General features: G+C 51.5%; 1 pseudogene; it reads right to left on the bottom strand.

The window, feature by feature from the left end:
• The window catches only part of LOC147664975 (DNA cross-link repair 1A protein-like), a 54,245-nt pseudogene that overhangs the window by 37,677 nt on the left and 1,732 nt on the right, over positions 1–14,836 (bottom strand).

Here is a 14,836-nt window from a genome sequence, read left to right as displayed (position 1 = left end):
ATGCGCAGCCTTTAAATCAATTCCGCTTTTCATTACTGATGCCATTGCTTCCATCTTAGTTTGGCTATACATCTAAAACATGATCAGCGGACCATGTTCCGCGTCCTAGTCGGACCGATGGGGTACAGTACAGGCGGGGTGACTCGCATAATACCCACGTAGATTCTGAAGGAATAATTAAGTAATTGCCTCCATGTGAACTCCTTTTAGTTTCCAGCTCTAAAAATTACTTGTGAATTGTTTTTAGAGCGGTGCTCCTCATACCTGCGCTGCAGCCAGGTGGGGTGAAGCCTCTCAACCATCATATATGGGTGAGTCTGCATATTGGAAAGTTTGTCCTAATACATGTGAATGTGTACTCATTACAGAATGGTTTTATTGATAAACCATGGGAATATGACATCTTCATGTTCTTTATTTGTTTGTTTGTCTCTCTGTGTGGATCCAATACCGTGCGATGCAACGCATTAACAGTATACGGTTGAGTACGTACCTGGAAGTTCAGGTGATATTTTTCTTAAATTTTTCATTACTACAAGTAGCAGTGTTCTTATAAAAAGGTCCTGAAGAATGCATTTGAAACTCTGTTCTATGTAATGCAGAAACATGTCGACCACTATCAAGTACGGTTATTATTTAAAACCCGCACTTGCACTTGTTTTTTAACCTTAGGGATTGGGAGACACTAATAAAATTTGTTTGTCCACCCGATTCACCTAATTTTATCTAATTCCCTCACTTTTTCACTCCTACCACCTCAACACTGCTTTTTTCAGTAGCCACTTTAATCTTTGTACACAACATACCACCCACTCACCACATCTATCGGTCACGGTAACATCTGACCGGCCGTTTTGTCTCCTGGGTAAGGAGAACCCAAATGATGAGAAAGAAGGCGGTACAGTGTGGCTTCTGATGGGAACTATTTCTCCATATGCTCCTGAGCCTTGACTTGGCCTGCACTTACTAGCATGCACGACGTTCTCACTGGTGTTCTTTGCGTAGTATTGGTGTTGTGATCCACTCTGCTTGACTAACTAATTTTTGACCCCCAGGTACTACTTGCTGTGATAATTACGTGGAGGGACGCCTGGCTGCCAGAATGAAATCATAGACTTCGGGAGAAAGATTGAAAGCTGTCAACTGTTGCAGCTCAATCTCCACGCATGGAGGTGGAGGCTGGACAAGTTCGGATGGAGGACCGTCCCCTGCTGCTGCGACAGAAGATCTTCCCGAAGAAGCAGTCGGATTGGGGGATCGATCGCCATATTGAGTAGCTCGGGATACCAGTATCTTCGTGCACAATCCTGGGCCACAAGAATGGCTTGGCCCGGTCGTGCCTGATCTTCTTCAGCACTCTGGGCAGAAGTGGTATATGCAGAAAGGCATACAACAGACCGCAGCTCCACTCGCGTCGAAAAGCGGCGCCGAGCGAGTGCAGTCTTGGAAATTCCAACGCGTAGAGTTGATAACATTGCGCATCCTCTACGGTGGCGAATAGATCTAACCAAGGCTCTCCCCACTGCAGAAAGAGACCTTGCACCACATCCGAGTTCTGACGCCATTCGTGATCCATCAAGCACCGACGGCTGAGTTTGTCCGCCCTGGCGTTCAGAGATCCTGCCAGGTGTTGAACCACCAGGGTAATGCCCTGACGTTCCAGCCATGTCCAGAGGCGCAGAGCCTCCTGACAAAGGGTCCAGGACCCCACTCCGCCCTGCTTGTTGCAATAACACATGGCAGTGGTGTTGTCCGTTAACACCTGCACTACACTTCCCGGGACAGAGGGAAGGAATGCCTACAGTGCCAGTCGGATCGCCCGAAGCCCCAAAAGACTGATGTGGAGCCGGGACTCCGCCAGAGACCAGAGGCCTCTGATCTCCGCCTCTCCCAAGTGGCCTCCCCATCCCAGGAGGGACACATCAGTCACCACGGTGTGCTCCGGTTGGGGAAGGACGAGGGATCTGCCATTGAACCAATCACTATTCATGGGCCACCACTGCAAGTGTCGTGCAGTGCCCTCCGAGATCTGGATGTGATCTGACAAGTTGCCCTGATGCTGCGCCCACTGGAACTTCAGGTCCCTCTGCAGAGCCAGCATATGCCACCTGGCATGTTGCACTAGAAGGATGCAGGAGGCTATCCGGTCCACAAGCCGGAAGATCATCTGGACTGAAACCCGGGATAGAGGCTGAAAGATTGAAATCATAGCCGGAATATCCCAGACTCGCTGCTCGGGAGAATAAACCAGAAACCGCGTCGAATCCAGACCCGCTCCGATAAAGGGGAGCTTCTGAGAGGGACTCCGGTGCGACTTCGGCACACTGATGGAGAACCCGAGCAAATGCTGGAGGTCGGCCGTAGTCTGAAGGTGGGTGACGACTGCCTGGGGCGAGCCCGCATTCAACAACCAGTCATCTAGGTAGGGGAAGACTGACACCCTGACCCGCGCAGATGAGCTGCAACCACCTCCATCACTTTCGTGAACACCTGAGGGGCACTGGTGAGGCCGAATGGGAGCACGGCAAACTGAAAATACTCTTGGCCTACCATAAACCGCAGGTAATGCCGGTGGGCCGGCAGGACGGGAATGTGAAAATATGCGTCCTGCAAGTCCAACGCTACCATCCAGTCTCCAGGGTCGAGGGCAGTCCAGGCCTGAGCCAGTCAACATCTTGAACTTCTCCTTCCGGAGGAAGCGATTGACGTCCCTGAGGTCCAAGTTGGGGCGCAAGCCCCCTTTGTCCTTCTTGGGGACCAGAAAGTAGTGGGAAAAACAACCATGTCCTACCCGACCTTTTCCTCTAGATGGTTTGCATTTGCAGTCAGCGCGGGGACACACAGTTTTGTGCAGCCAGGCGCTTAATAAATGCTTATTATTATTATTATTACCTCCGTCCCAGGAACGCGCTTGATGGCCCCCTTGGCCAAGAGGGCTGTGTCTTCCTGTTGGAGAAGCGCAAATTGATCCGACATGCAGAGGAACTGAGGTGGAATGGCTGGGAGGGTAGACTCGAAGGGGAAGGACATCCAGGGAGAACCCAGTGGACCTCAACCAGGCGTGGTGCCGAAGCTCCACGGTCATGGAAATTGCCCTACCAAGAAAGTCTGTGGTGTCCAAGCCACAACAAATTGCGAATCTAGCCGTATCCCTATCCTCAGCCACAGCCTGAGACAGCGCAGTCTGGCCCTCCTCCGGGCACTGAGGCAACAACTCAGCCACAGAATCACACACCGCGTGGGAATAGCGGCCCAGGACGCATGCGGTGTTCACTCCCTGCAGACCTAAGCTGGCTGAAGAAAACAACTGCTTGCCAAACTGCTCCAATTTTCTAGAGTCCCTATCCGGCAGAGCTGTGGCAAAGGCACTCAGATGTAGAAGCTTGAATGACCAGGCTTTCGGGTGTAGGTCGAGTGGTCAGAAATGCAGGGCCACCTGGCGCCGGGCGATGACGCCTGGCGACGTCTTATCCACAGGGGCCCCTGTGGCAAGCCGTGACTAAGTGCCCAACAATACTTCAGTGAGGGCATCATTAAAAGGTAGCAGCGGCTCTGATGAGGTGGATGCCGGCCGGAGCACCTCAGTGAGGGGGATTAGTCTTCAGGGTCACCATGGGGAGATCGAGGTTAAGGACCATAGCAGCCCGACAGAGTACCACCGTTAACAAGGCACCTTCCTCCATAGTGGGTGGGGGAGAGGCAAACCCCGGATAAGAGGAGACGTCAAGGCCACCGGCCTCCCCAAAGTCGTCCACCCAGTCCTGCTCAGAATCACACCGACGAGCAAGCAGGTCTTCAGACCCTTCCCAGTCATTCTCCGCCGGCGCCGTAGGCACAGGACTCGGCTGCGGGGCTGGGACCGGGGAAGGAATAAATTGCACTGGAAACAGCACAGAGAACGGCTCAGAGCCGGCACCGGGTCCCAATTCGAATCCCAGGCAGGGACAAATTCTTCCTGGAACCAGGGCAGAGGCGGAACCAGCGGTATCCACTGCGGCGCCGGAGCCGGCAGCATGGGACCTCTTGGAGCAAAGACAGGAGCCAGGGGCACAGGATCCTGCGGCGCCGGAGCTGGATCAGAGGAATCAATGGACCAGCAGGATCCTGACACAGGACCGCGGGGCCCGAAGGCGCACCGACGGGCGCCCGATGCCTAAACAGGCGGTCCATGGCAGTAAGGAATTCTTGCATTTGTGCGGGAGTCGTCGACAGACCCGGGTAAGGCGGGTAGGCCGCGGGACTCCCAGGCTCCATCGGAGGACCGAGAGGAGACGTCAGAGAGCGAAAACGCTTCTTCGACTTCTTTTTGTGATGTCTCTTACCAGAATCCGAGTGTGATGACTTGGACCCAGAGGAGCAGTGATGACAGCTCCCAGAGTGGTCACAGGAACGACCCCTGGATCTCGAACAGCACAGGGACGGGTGCCAAACTTCAAGCAACTTCCGGCGCCGCTCCCTCAAGGCTTTTGGGCCATAGCCCTACAGTCCAGACAGGACCCAGGAGTCATGGTCGTGCTCCAGGCAGTAGAGACAGATGTCATGAGGGTCCGCCACCGACTTATTGCGTCGGCAGGTCCCGCAGGACTTAAACCAGGCATCCCTACCAGCACCAGAGAGAACCAACACAAGACAAAAGTCCCAAAAGATAGTAAAAAAATCACCGAGGTATGTGCTCAATCCGGATCTGCACTTACTGGCGCGGAAAAAGAACTGACGCCAGCGCACATGGGTGGCGCTTAAGTAGTCTCCGTGACGTCATCTCGGCACATACGACGGACGCGGAGCCGTATGACGCCACCTACTGACGTGCAGGGGTACTGCTAAGCAAAACTTTTCGGATCCAGTGTGACACCTGGGGATATTCTAAGGTAAGTAATCTATCACTAAAGTGTCTCTTTCAGATATTTTGATTACATTACATTTAAACATAGAATTAGCCCCTAGAGGGCACTTTACACAACCTTGTATTTTAACACCTTTAGGCCACAGTACATACAGCCATGAAAGTGGTCTGTAGAGTAAAAGCTCCAAAACTTGGGAAAGATTTTGAATATTGCATGCAAATACCAAAGGGTCATGGAATCATTGACTTTGGAAACATGGGGTCAGTGTGTAAACGTTACCTCTGGGAGGCTGCGGTCACTCCTACAGCCCCACATACCACTTTTTAGGTCTCGGGACGAAGCTGCGAAGCAGCTTCCGGTCAGAGAATTAATGTCCTCTAGTGGGGCTTCAGAACCCGCCCCCCTGCTCTGTCTCTCCACCATTGGCTGGCTTCCTAAAAGGAGGCCAGCCATTGGAGGAGAGAGCCGTCCCTCCAAAGAAGCCCCGTCTTTTTCGGATTCGGGGGCGTGATTTTTTGCATTCTTTAGCCCTGTGACGTCGTCTGTCACTCAGGGCGCAAAACCACGCCCCTGAATCCGAAAAATTTCAGAGCTGCCGGACGCCATTTTGCTGCTCGAGCAGCGTCAACCGAGGACATCAGGTAAGCCTCTGCTCCCCTGTTTGTGCCTTTCTTCGTGCCGCCCCCCACCCTGTTTGTGTCGTTGTTTCTTGCCTCTGACTCCCTGTTTGGCAACCCCTTCCCTCCGCCCGCACGTCTGGTTTCCCTTCCTCCCGTCCCTGTTTGGCAACCCCTTCCCTCCGCACGTCTTGTTTCCCTTCCTCCCGTGTGCCGTTTTTCGTGCTTGTGTCCCGTTTTTTTTTGCCTGTTTACTTAATGACGCTGTTCGAGGTTGCGGGCTTTCACTATTACACGAGCATCCTTGGCACCAACAACAGGCTAAGGGCTTTGCCTTCAGAGCGAGCGAGCGAGTCTGCAGTAACTCCGAATCCGAAAAATTTCATAGCTGCCGGACGCCATTTTGCTTAATGACGCTGTTCGAGGTTGCGGGCTTTCACTATTACACGAGCATCCTTGGCACCAACAACAGGCTAAGGGCTTTGCCTTCAGAGCGAGCGAGCGAGTCTGCAGTAACCCCGAATCCGAAAAATTTCATAGCTGCCGGACGCCATTCTGCTTAATGACGCTGTTCGAGGTTGCGGGCTTTCACTATTACACGAGCATCCTTGGCACCAACAACAGGCTAAGGGCTTTGCCTTCAGAGCGAGCGAGCGAGTCTGCAGTAACCCCGAATCCGAAAAATTTCATAGCTGCCGGACGCCATTTTGCTGCTCGAGCAGTGTCAACCGAGGACATCAGGTAAGCCTCCGCTCCCCTGTTTGTGCCTTTCTTCGTGCCCCCCCCCCCCGTTTGTGTCGTTGTTTCTTGCCTCTGACTCCCTGTTTGGCAACCCCTTCCCTCCGCCCGCACGTCTGGTTTCCCTTCCTCCCGTGTGCCGTTTTTCGTGCGTGCTTTCTTCGTGCCCCCCCCCCTGTTTGTGTCGTTGTTTCTTGCCTCTGACTCCCTGTTTGGCAACCCCTTCCCTCCGCCCGCACGTCTGGTTTCCCTTCCTCCCGTGTGCCGTTTTTCGTGCGTGCTTTCTTCCTGCCCCCCCCCCCTGTTTTTGTCGTTGTTTCTTGCCTCTGACTCCCTGTTTGGCAACCCCTTCCCTCCGCCCGCACGTCTGGTTTCCCTTCCTCCTGTGTGCCGTTTTTCGTGCTTGTGTCCCCTGTTTTTTTTTGCCTGTTTACTTAATGACGCTGTTCGAGGTTGCGGGCTTTCACTATTACACGAGCATCCTTGGCACCAACAACAGGCTAAGGGCTTTGCCTTCAGAGCGAGCGAGCGAGAGTCTGCAGTAATCGAGGAACAATGCACCCGGATCGGTCAACCCCAACACTTACAGCCTGGAACTATCCTCCTTCCGGTGGCTTGGGCATCCACGCCTCTCCACAGAGAGTGTAAGCTTCAGCTCTCTAACACTCTTGTACTCTCAGCTGTCTGAGGCTCCTGCCCTCAAAGCGCTAGAGGAACGTAGCGCTAACAGCTCTCTGAGGGCCCTGGCACTCACAACTCGTTGAGGACTATGACACTCACAGCTCTCTTGGGGCCTAGGCACTCATAGCTCTCTGAGGGCCCTGGCTGTTCTCTGAGGGTCGCGACATTAAGAGTTCTCTGAGAGCCCTGGCACGCACAGCTCTCTTGGGGCCCTGGCACTGACAATCTTCTGTGGCCCCTGCCGCTCGCAGTGTCCCAGCGCCCTAGCAACCACTGGAACCCACAGTTACCCGATAGGACATTGGCTCTCGGAGCTCTCCCTAGCGCCCTGACACTTTCAACTCTCTGAAGCGCCTGTACCCACAGCTCTCGAAAGACCCTAAAACAGACACAGCTCCCCTTAGGGCTCTAACACCCCACTCTCCCGGGACCACCCACAGCTTCCCGAGGTTCCCAGGCACTTGCATACCTCCGCGGACCTGGCACAGATGCCAGACGCACTCGTGTAGCTCCGCGGACCTGGCACAGATGCCAGAGAAGCCTCCGTTCACAGTCCCCGGGACGGTGCGCACTTTACTGGCCGGCCGAGCTCCCCCGGGGCCCGCACGCCCCTGCCCCTGGGTCACTGAGTCCTTCGGAGCACTCCGCAGTCAGCTCTCCACGGATCCTCGCCTTCCTTCCACAGATCCGTGGCGCTGAGCGCAGCATCCCACTCAGAAAACACAGACGCGCTATCTAAAGTGGCACATGAATTTAGCATGATTAGTATTAAAATACGAACTAGCAAAATTAAGTTAATGGATTCCTGGTCTGCTTAAATGCAGTGTTTTTCCCATAGCGTATTTCCACACATTACTTTCCTTATTATGGAAGTTTGCATAATTTAACTAGCCATCTGGGAAATTTACAGGCCTGCGTTAACCTAATGTTCGTTTTTTCCCTGAAAATATCAATATTGTGAGTTATATGAACCGGGCGCGAACAGTTAACTTTATCAGTATAAACAGATTTACTTTTCTGCTGTGAAAAGAGAAATGGGAATTAAAATGCTCCGTGAGGTTTTCCCCATTAGAAGGGCCGCGCTAGAATGTTCCATACATCATTTGTTGGCCTCGCAGCACCGTGGATATAAGAGCAACTCTGGGAGGCCTGCAGTTCTTGGGTGCCGTGGCCCCCAACCTCTGCTGGCATGCTGCCCCCTCAGACTTGCTGAACTTTGGGGGAGCACGCTGAGGGGGCCCAGAGGCGATGCAGGTGACACCCAGGTGAGCAGATGTGGAAGTTGACTGCCGGTGGTGGGGGCTGGGGGTGTGCTGGAACTCGAGGGCTGTGGTGTGGTTCCTGCCAGAAAAGCCTCGCCCCCCAGCAGTGGCACTCTCCCGGCAAATCTTATGGCAAGGGGGGGCGGGGGGGGGGGGCATGCGTGAGTGACCCCGTCTGAGCACAAAGAAGAGATGCTTGCCCGCAACAACGGGATGAAAAAAAACTGAACACCGAGGACATACACTGTTCTTCCAATCCCCTATTAACCCCCTCCTCCCCACCCCATTTTCTTGACTCCCCCCTATCTGGGTCGCTGCGGTGTATCTCTTTCACTACCACCCTATCTTATCTATTCTCTCCATTTCCTCTACTTCATTGATTGCCAGGAATCGTGTGATGTGCATGTGCTCCTGGATAGAGCCCTGGCCTGGTGCTGACTATATTATATTAAATATAAAAAACAAAACTTACCTCAGTTACCGCCGGTCAGTGTCCACGCCACCTCTGTTCCCCGACCCCTTGGCGCCTCACGGCACAAATGGAGACTGGCAGCCCTCGCAGCCAATCCTGGCGCTTGGGGCACAGGTTTCTCTTCGCCCACAGCACGCCCATTAGGAGCCCAAAGGGCTCCTAATGGACATGCGCAAAAAAGCGCAAACGTAAGTGCGCATGCGTGGGCACGGGTAAAAAATTCAGCCTCCGTCCCCACTCATGCGTACTTGTGTTGCTTGCCCTGGTGACATCATCATGTCAGTCAACATGACGCCACCCCGCCCACCCCCTTCAGACTCTGAAGGGGGTGGGCGATGTGATGTCATGCTGACTGACATGATTGGAATGTCAGTTCTCCTGCCTTGGCGTCTTTCAACAGAAATGCAGAGGGAGCTGCGGGCGGGGGGCTACGCCCCCGCGCCCCAATGGACGCACCGCGCCTGGCAGACAGGTAATGGTGTGGCAAACACTGGTACTGAGGGTATTGGCGGAGAATACACTGGTACTGAATGTACTGGCGGGGCAGACACTGGTACTGTGGATACTAGCTGGGCAGACACTGGTACCAGGAGCGGCCCGTTCAGGTAAGAGCGGTGGTGCCGGGTGGGAGAGGGGGATTCGACAGATGAAGGCGTTCTGCCCCATGATTGCACTAGTTTTTCTTGTTTTGTAGGTGGCTCTATGTGTGGGTGGCTCTGTCTGTGTGAGGGTGGCTCTGTGTAGGTGGCTCGGTGTGTGTGGGTGGCTCTATGTGCATGACTCTGTGTGGGTGCCTCTTTGTGGGTTTGTGGCTCTGTGTGGGTGTAAATGCAATAGGTCATGCATATGCGAGCGATTAAGCTATTGGCATTGTAAATGACAATGCCATTTATTTATGATTTAAAAAAAAAAGTCATGAGCTATGCCAATAGCTCTACCTTTAATAATTCCGAGACCATTGCATTGTAAATGCTTGTTAAATTCTTTGGTGGTGTCCCGGTACTCCTAGGGCTACCACAAGTAGAGCAAACCGGTTAAATTGAAGAGCTCCACATGGTGCTCCTCAGAGAGCAGTGAATATTGCATGAGTGGCTCTCCCTCTGTGCCATGCTGCTTCACTCTGCGTGATTTTTCTTTTTATATGGGGTTGCCAGGATCCACCCAGGCACCCCCATGCCACCAAATACTAAGGGCAGCCGAGGTAGCCCATACCTCGCTGTTCCCGCTGGCTCCCGTACTTCCCTCATCTCCTAATGCGGCAGCAGGAGCTGGCAGCTTCTTACTCCTTCCTCGCTCCAAAGTGCAGGGTGTAGTCTTCTGCAGTGGCTAACCGCTCTCCCAAGGCATGAAGAGAAACACAATGGCGCTCCCCCGTCCTCTTTTGCTTTGGGGTTGTGGTTGGTGGTGCAGTCCTCAGGGAGCTGGTTCTCCTGGCTCCCTGCGCCAAATTCCTTCTGCACTTGGTTTCTGGGTACAGAGGTCCAGAGCTCCCCCCGTCCAGTCCCCAGAGAACATAAGGGGGCCAGCCTCACTTGCCCTTGGGATGACCCACTGGACCTGGGGTTAACTTGGCAGAGTCCTAAGTCCTTTCTGGGCATCAGGGAGGTTCCTCCTTCTAGTCCTCCATGTCAGCCCCAGGGTCCAGCAGCGAAGCAAAGAGAAATCACCAAGCAAGAAAGTGTCTCCTCCTTCTGCAAGAGTTTTTAAAGGGGAAGAGGAAGATTCCAGAAGCCAGGCACCCCATGCCAGGGTCTTCCTCTCTTGATATCCTGGGTTGGATCCCAAAGTCTGGGCTCCCTGCCTTGTTCAGTTAGCTTGGGCAGGCCAAATCCTGGACCTATGCTGATCATTCTACACCATCCCTTTCCTCAAGAGGTGAGTGAATAACTATTAATTGTTCCCTTTGTGAGAGGAGGCCTTTGTTCCAGCTGCTGGAAAGAAATTTAATTAACTGGGCACAGCAGGTTGACAAAAGGCCTGGGCTGTGATCCGGATGAGCCAGACACATATGACAATTCTGGATGAAACCTAAGTTGAACAGACATTGTGGAACTTGCAGAATTCATTTTCCCGTACAGGTTACACCCAAATTCAAAAGGTCACTCACTGTCTCTGTAGGTCAAAGGGAAGCGAAACTGCACTCTAAGGCAGTTTTCTCTCTGTTTATAATAAAGTGTCACTACAGGCAAAAAAGTAAGTTACACTGACTTTCCCTATCAGGGTACACTTACATTATAAGGCCTACTCAAGGCCAGAACCTATTCCTGCAGTCTCTACTGCGCTAGGCTACGTGTGCACCATTACCAGGCAGCGTACAAAAGTAGTCTCCCAAGTCCAGCCAGCACATGAGTGCACATGCATGAGTACACGTGTAACCAACCAAGTGCCCTTTCCCTTGTTGCATTGTAGCAGCCTTACCTTAAAAGTCAGACACTGGCGATATACATGTGCAGTCCGTTTTCCATGGGATTACCATGGGTGAGACATTTACTGAGACTTACCCACTGTAAAAAGTCCAAAACAATTTGTGTGCATTCAAATTGGTGAAACCCAAATGCAACAAAATTGTACAGAGGCAATGTCACCAAAGTGGTCATCGCCTTCATGGTGGCATTTTGCTCCTTTTCACAACCCGCTACATTAACTGCAAAAAATATGTTCCAGATCCAAGCTGCTAACTAGGAACACTTGTAGATGAAAAATCCATGTAATTACATTTTTTCACCATCTTATTTATTTATTTATTTATGTTATTTCTAAAGCGCGACATTCATCCCAAGGGATATCAAGGCGCTAAAAAGAAAGAGAAGGCTGCTGAGGTTTATTCAGGAGGGCTTAGTCTTTGGGGAAAAGGTGCGTTTTAAGTTTTTTTCGGAATGAAAGAAGGTTTACGGTATGTCTCAGGTCAGTTGGTAATTCATTCCAACGTTTGGCCGCCAGGTGGGAGAAAGCCCGTCCTCCTGTCCTTGTTTTGTAGATGCGCTTAGGTTTTGCCAGGGCTGAGTTGGTGGAGCGCAGGTTCCTGTTTGGAGCATAAAATTCAATTTTCCCCTGTAGGATTGTAGGGCCTGTTTTGTGAAGGGCTTTGTGTGCATGACAGAGCAGTTTGAACGTGGCCCGCTGACGCATCGGCAGCCAGTGGAGTTGTTTTAGGCATGCCGATGCCGAGTCACGTTTGCCTTTGTTGCATACCAGTTTGGCAGCCTGGTTTTGCAAAACTTGTAGGCGGGAAAATAGCTGCTCGTTCATCCCCTCGAATAGAGCATTGCCATAGTCCAGACGGCTGACTAGGAGGGCCTGGGTGATCGTCCGACGACAGTCGAGTGGGATCCAGGTGAAAATCTTTGCGAGGAGTTTCAGGATTGCAAATCCCTTGCCCCACAGTATACGCACATGATCTTTCATGGATAGTGCGTCATCCATCATAATGCCTAGATTTCTGGCGTATTGTTTCGGGGTTGGGGCTGTTCCCAGTGACGATGGCCACCATGAAGTGTTCCACGATAGTTTGGCACCTCCGAACAGCAGGATTTCCGATTTTCCAGCGTTGAGTTTGAGGCAGTGGTTACGCATCCAGTCTGCCATTTCGGAGAGGCAGCTGTGGAGTTTATGTTTGGTTGTTTCAGATTTTTCAGATCTTTCATCCATGGTCACCATCAACTGCGTATCATCGGCGTATGAACAGATGCCGATGCCCCACTTTCTTCCGATGTTGGCCAATGATGATACATAGGCATTAAAGAGAGTGGGGCTTAGGGAGGCCCCCTGTGGGACTCCGCAGCCAATGGGACAGGGTTTGGAATGGAATTGGCCCATGTGCACTGCTTGGGTGCGGTTGCTCAGAAAGGATTCAATCCATTGCAACGCAGTGTCCTGTATTCCTTTGCTCCGGAGAATGTTCAGAAGGCATTTGTGCGACCATCTCGTCCAGCAATTTCGATTATAACCCCACAGCATATAGTTTTAGTTGGAAGGTATAAATGAACAAATTACTTAACTTCGGTAATGCTGTTTCTAATAGAGACTATCTAACTGCAAATTCCTCACTATTGGAAAATTCCCCAGGCATCAGACTGAATTCGAAAACATTTTAGTACTACCCCTGCACGTTGGTAGGTGGCACTGTAGGGATCCACACTGATGCTGTTCTGATCTGGAAATGTGCGCAGCCTATGTAGGCACCACTTGCACGCGCTGATGGCAGTTGCTTTTGAGCCTGTCCACACTCCCAAATGCAGAGCCCCAAAAGCAAAGTGATGCGACCAGTGTGCAGATTCCTAGATTGGGGATATTGCTAATGGATAGAGTCCAATGCACAGCATTGGGAGGGTCTTGGAGTAATCTGTGGTTTAATAGAGCCTGTACTAGAAAGAGTATTAAACAAAGTAAGTAACTTGTTCTTGTGATAGAGACTTCTAGCAGCAGGCCTCATCTTTTCAATAGATACCAGAGGAGTACCTAAGTGGATCTGGGTCAGTGGATGTACTCAAACCATGCAGGACCGAGCAGGCAAAGTGCCCGTCTCAGAAGACTTGGATCTCCAGGCAATAGTGCTTCATGAACATGCAGATGTAGCAGTCTTGCATGTGTCTAGGACAGGGACTCCGCATGCTAGCGCAGTAGCAGCAAACAGGGCCATGTTAGAATGAGCATGTAGTCCTGGTAAAGGCTGCTTTTTAGGCAGTGCATAGCAAATTTTAATATAGAGCACGATCTAGTGCAAGATGGTATGCTTCTTTACAACCTTGCCTTTTTTTTGCTTCAGCAAACCCCACAAAGAGCCACCCGGTGCGGTTTTATTCAATCGATTTTGGAACTGAGTGCTCTTTTGGGGGTCCAAGAGATGGAGTCTATCCTTTTCCTCACAGGAGTGAGGCAGAGTATAGACCATTAGCAGAGTGATGGTTTGACCGGCATGGAGTGGAGTCACAACTTTCAGTAGTTAGGATGCCCTAGTTCGCAGAACCAGCTTATTAGCACAGAACCCGATGGAGCCCCCTCTGAGCCTCTGGGGTCCAAAGGCAAGCCAAATATGAGGCCCATAGTGCCATAGAATTCTTTATGCTGGCTGGGCGGGAGTTGCTTCAGCTCCTGGAAAGGCAGGGAAGCATGGAGCCGACCCAGCTGCAGTTTCTGCACAACGAGGACTAGAGCGTCGAGACTCCTGCCAGGTAGGCGAGAACGAGACCTCCAGGGCGACCAGTTTGGAACCGGGCCACTAGCAGCTTTAAGGACCGCTCCCTCAAATCTTTCGGAGCCATGGTGTGGCAATCAGAGCACGCCTTCGAGTCATGGTCGCGCTTCATGTACCAGGTCTGTCACAGACATGGCCGATGGTAGGCGCCGCATGGTTTGAATTCAGACGTCGTCTTCGACATTGTAAAAAAAACGACGTAACAAAAATAAATCAACAAAAAGTTAAAAAAAAGCCTGTAAAAAGTGGCAGAGGGTAGCGGTCTTCTCGGACCTGTGCTAGCTCACACAGAAAGAAAATAACTGATGTTAGCGCACCAAGATGGCACCTATATGGGTGATGCAAACTTCACTTCCAGGGCAGACGACACGGACGACGTCATGTGGAACCGACAGATGCCACCTACCAGCACGCAAGGGTATTGCTCAGGCAAAAGTCTTCTGGATCCAGCCTGACACCTGGGAAATTCTAAAGTAAGGAATCTGTGGCTAGATGTCTCCATCATATGCAAGGGCCTGACGGGCTAAAGACAGAACAAACAACAGCATCAGACAATTGGGACTGAGGGTGTTAATTTGGCGTGTGCTGCACCAAACCCCTCTTGGCAACTTTACTATCCAGACAATAGTGCTTGATGTACGTAAAGAGGGATGCCCACAAAGCTGCCAAATGTCTAGAACAGGTACCCCACATGCCAACGCAGTGGTAGTAGCTTTCGGTAATTACCAAGGAAAGTAGGGGGAATAATCTAGGGAATCTGCAACACCTTGGACAGGGCTAAACCTAATGTTCCATGGGCTTACCTATTAGTCGATTATTATTCCTAAAATTTACAGTGTAATCTAGATCTGCAATTTTTATATCCCTAAAATTTACAGTGTAATCTAGATCTGCAATTTTTATATCCCTAAAATTTACAGTGTAATCTAGATCTGCAATTTTTGCTACTGGTTAATCCCATATGTTGTAAACCTTCAGTGTTGAATTTACATTAGACTGAATATTAGAAACCATAAATCATCATATTT

Source organism: Lissotriton vulgaris, unplaced genomic scaffold (genome assembly GCF_964263255.1).
Source record: "Lissotriton vulgaris unplaced genomic scaffold, aLisVul1.2 SCAFFOLD_912, whole genome shotgun sequence".
NCBI classification, from domain to species: domain Eukaryota; kingdom Metazoa; phylum Chordata; class Amphibia; order Caudata; family Salamandridae; genus Lissotriton; species Lissotriton vulgaris.
This window is presented reverse-complemented; position numbering and strand designations above follow the sequence as displayed.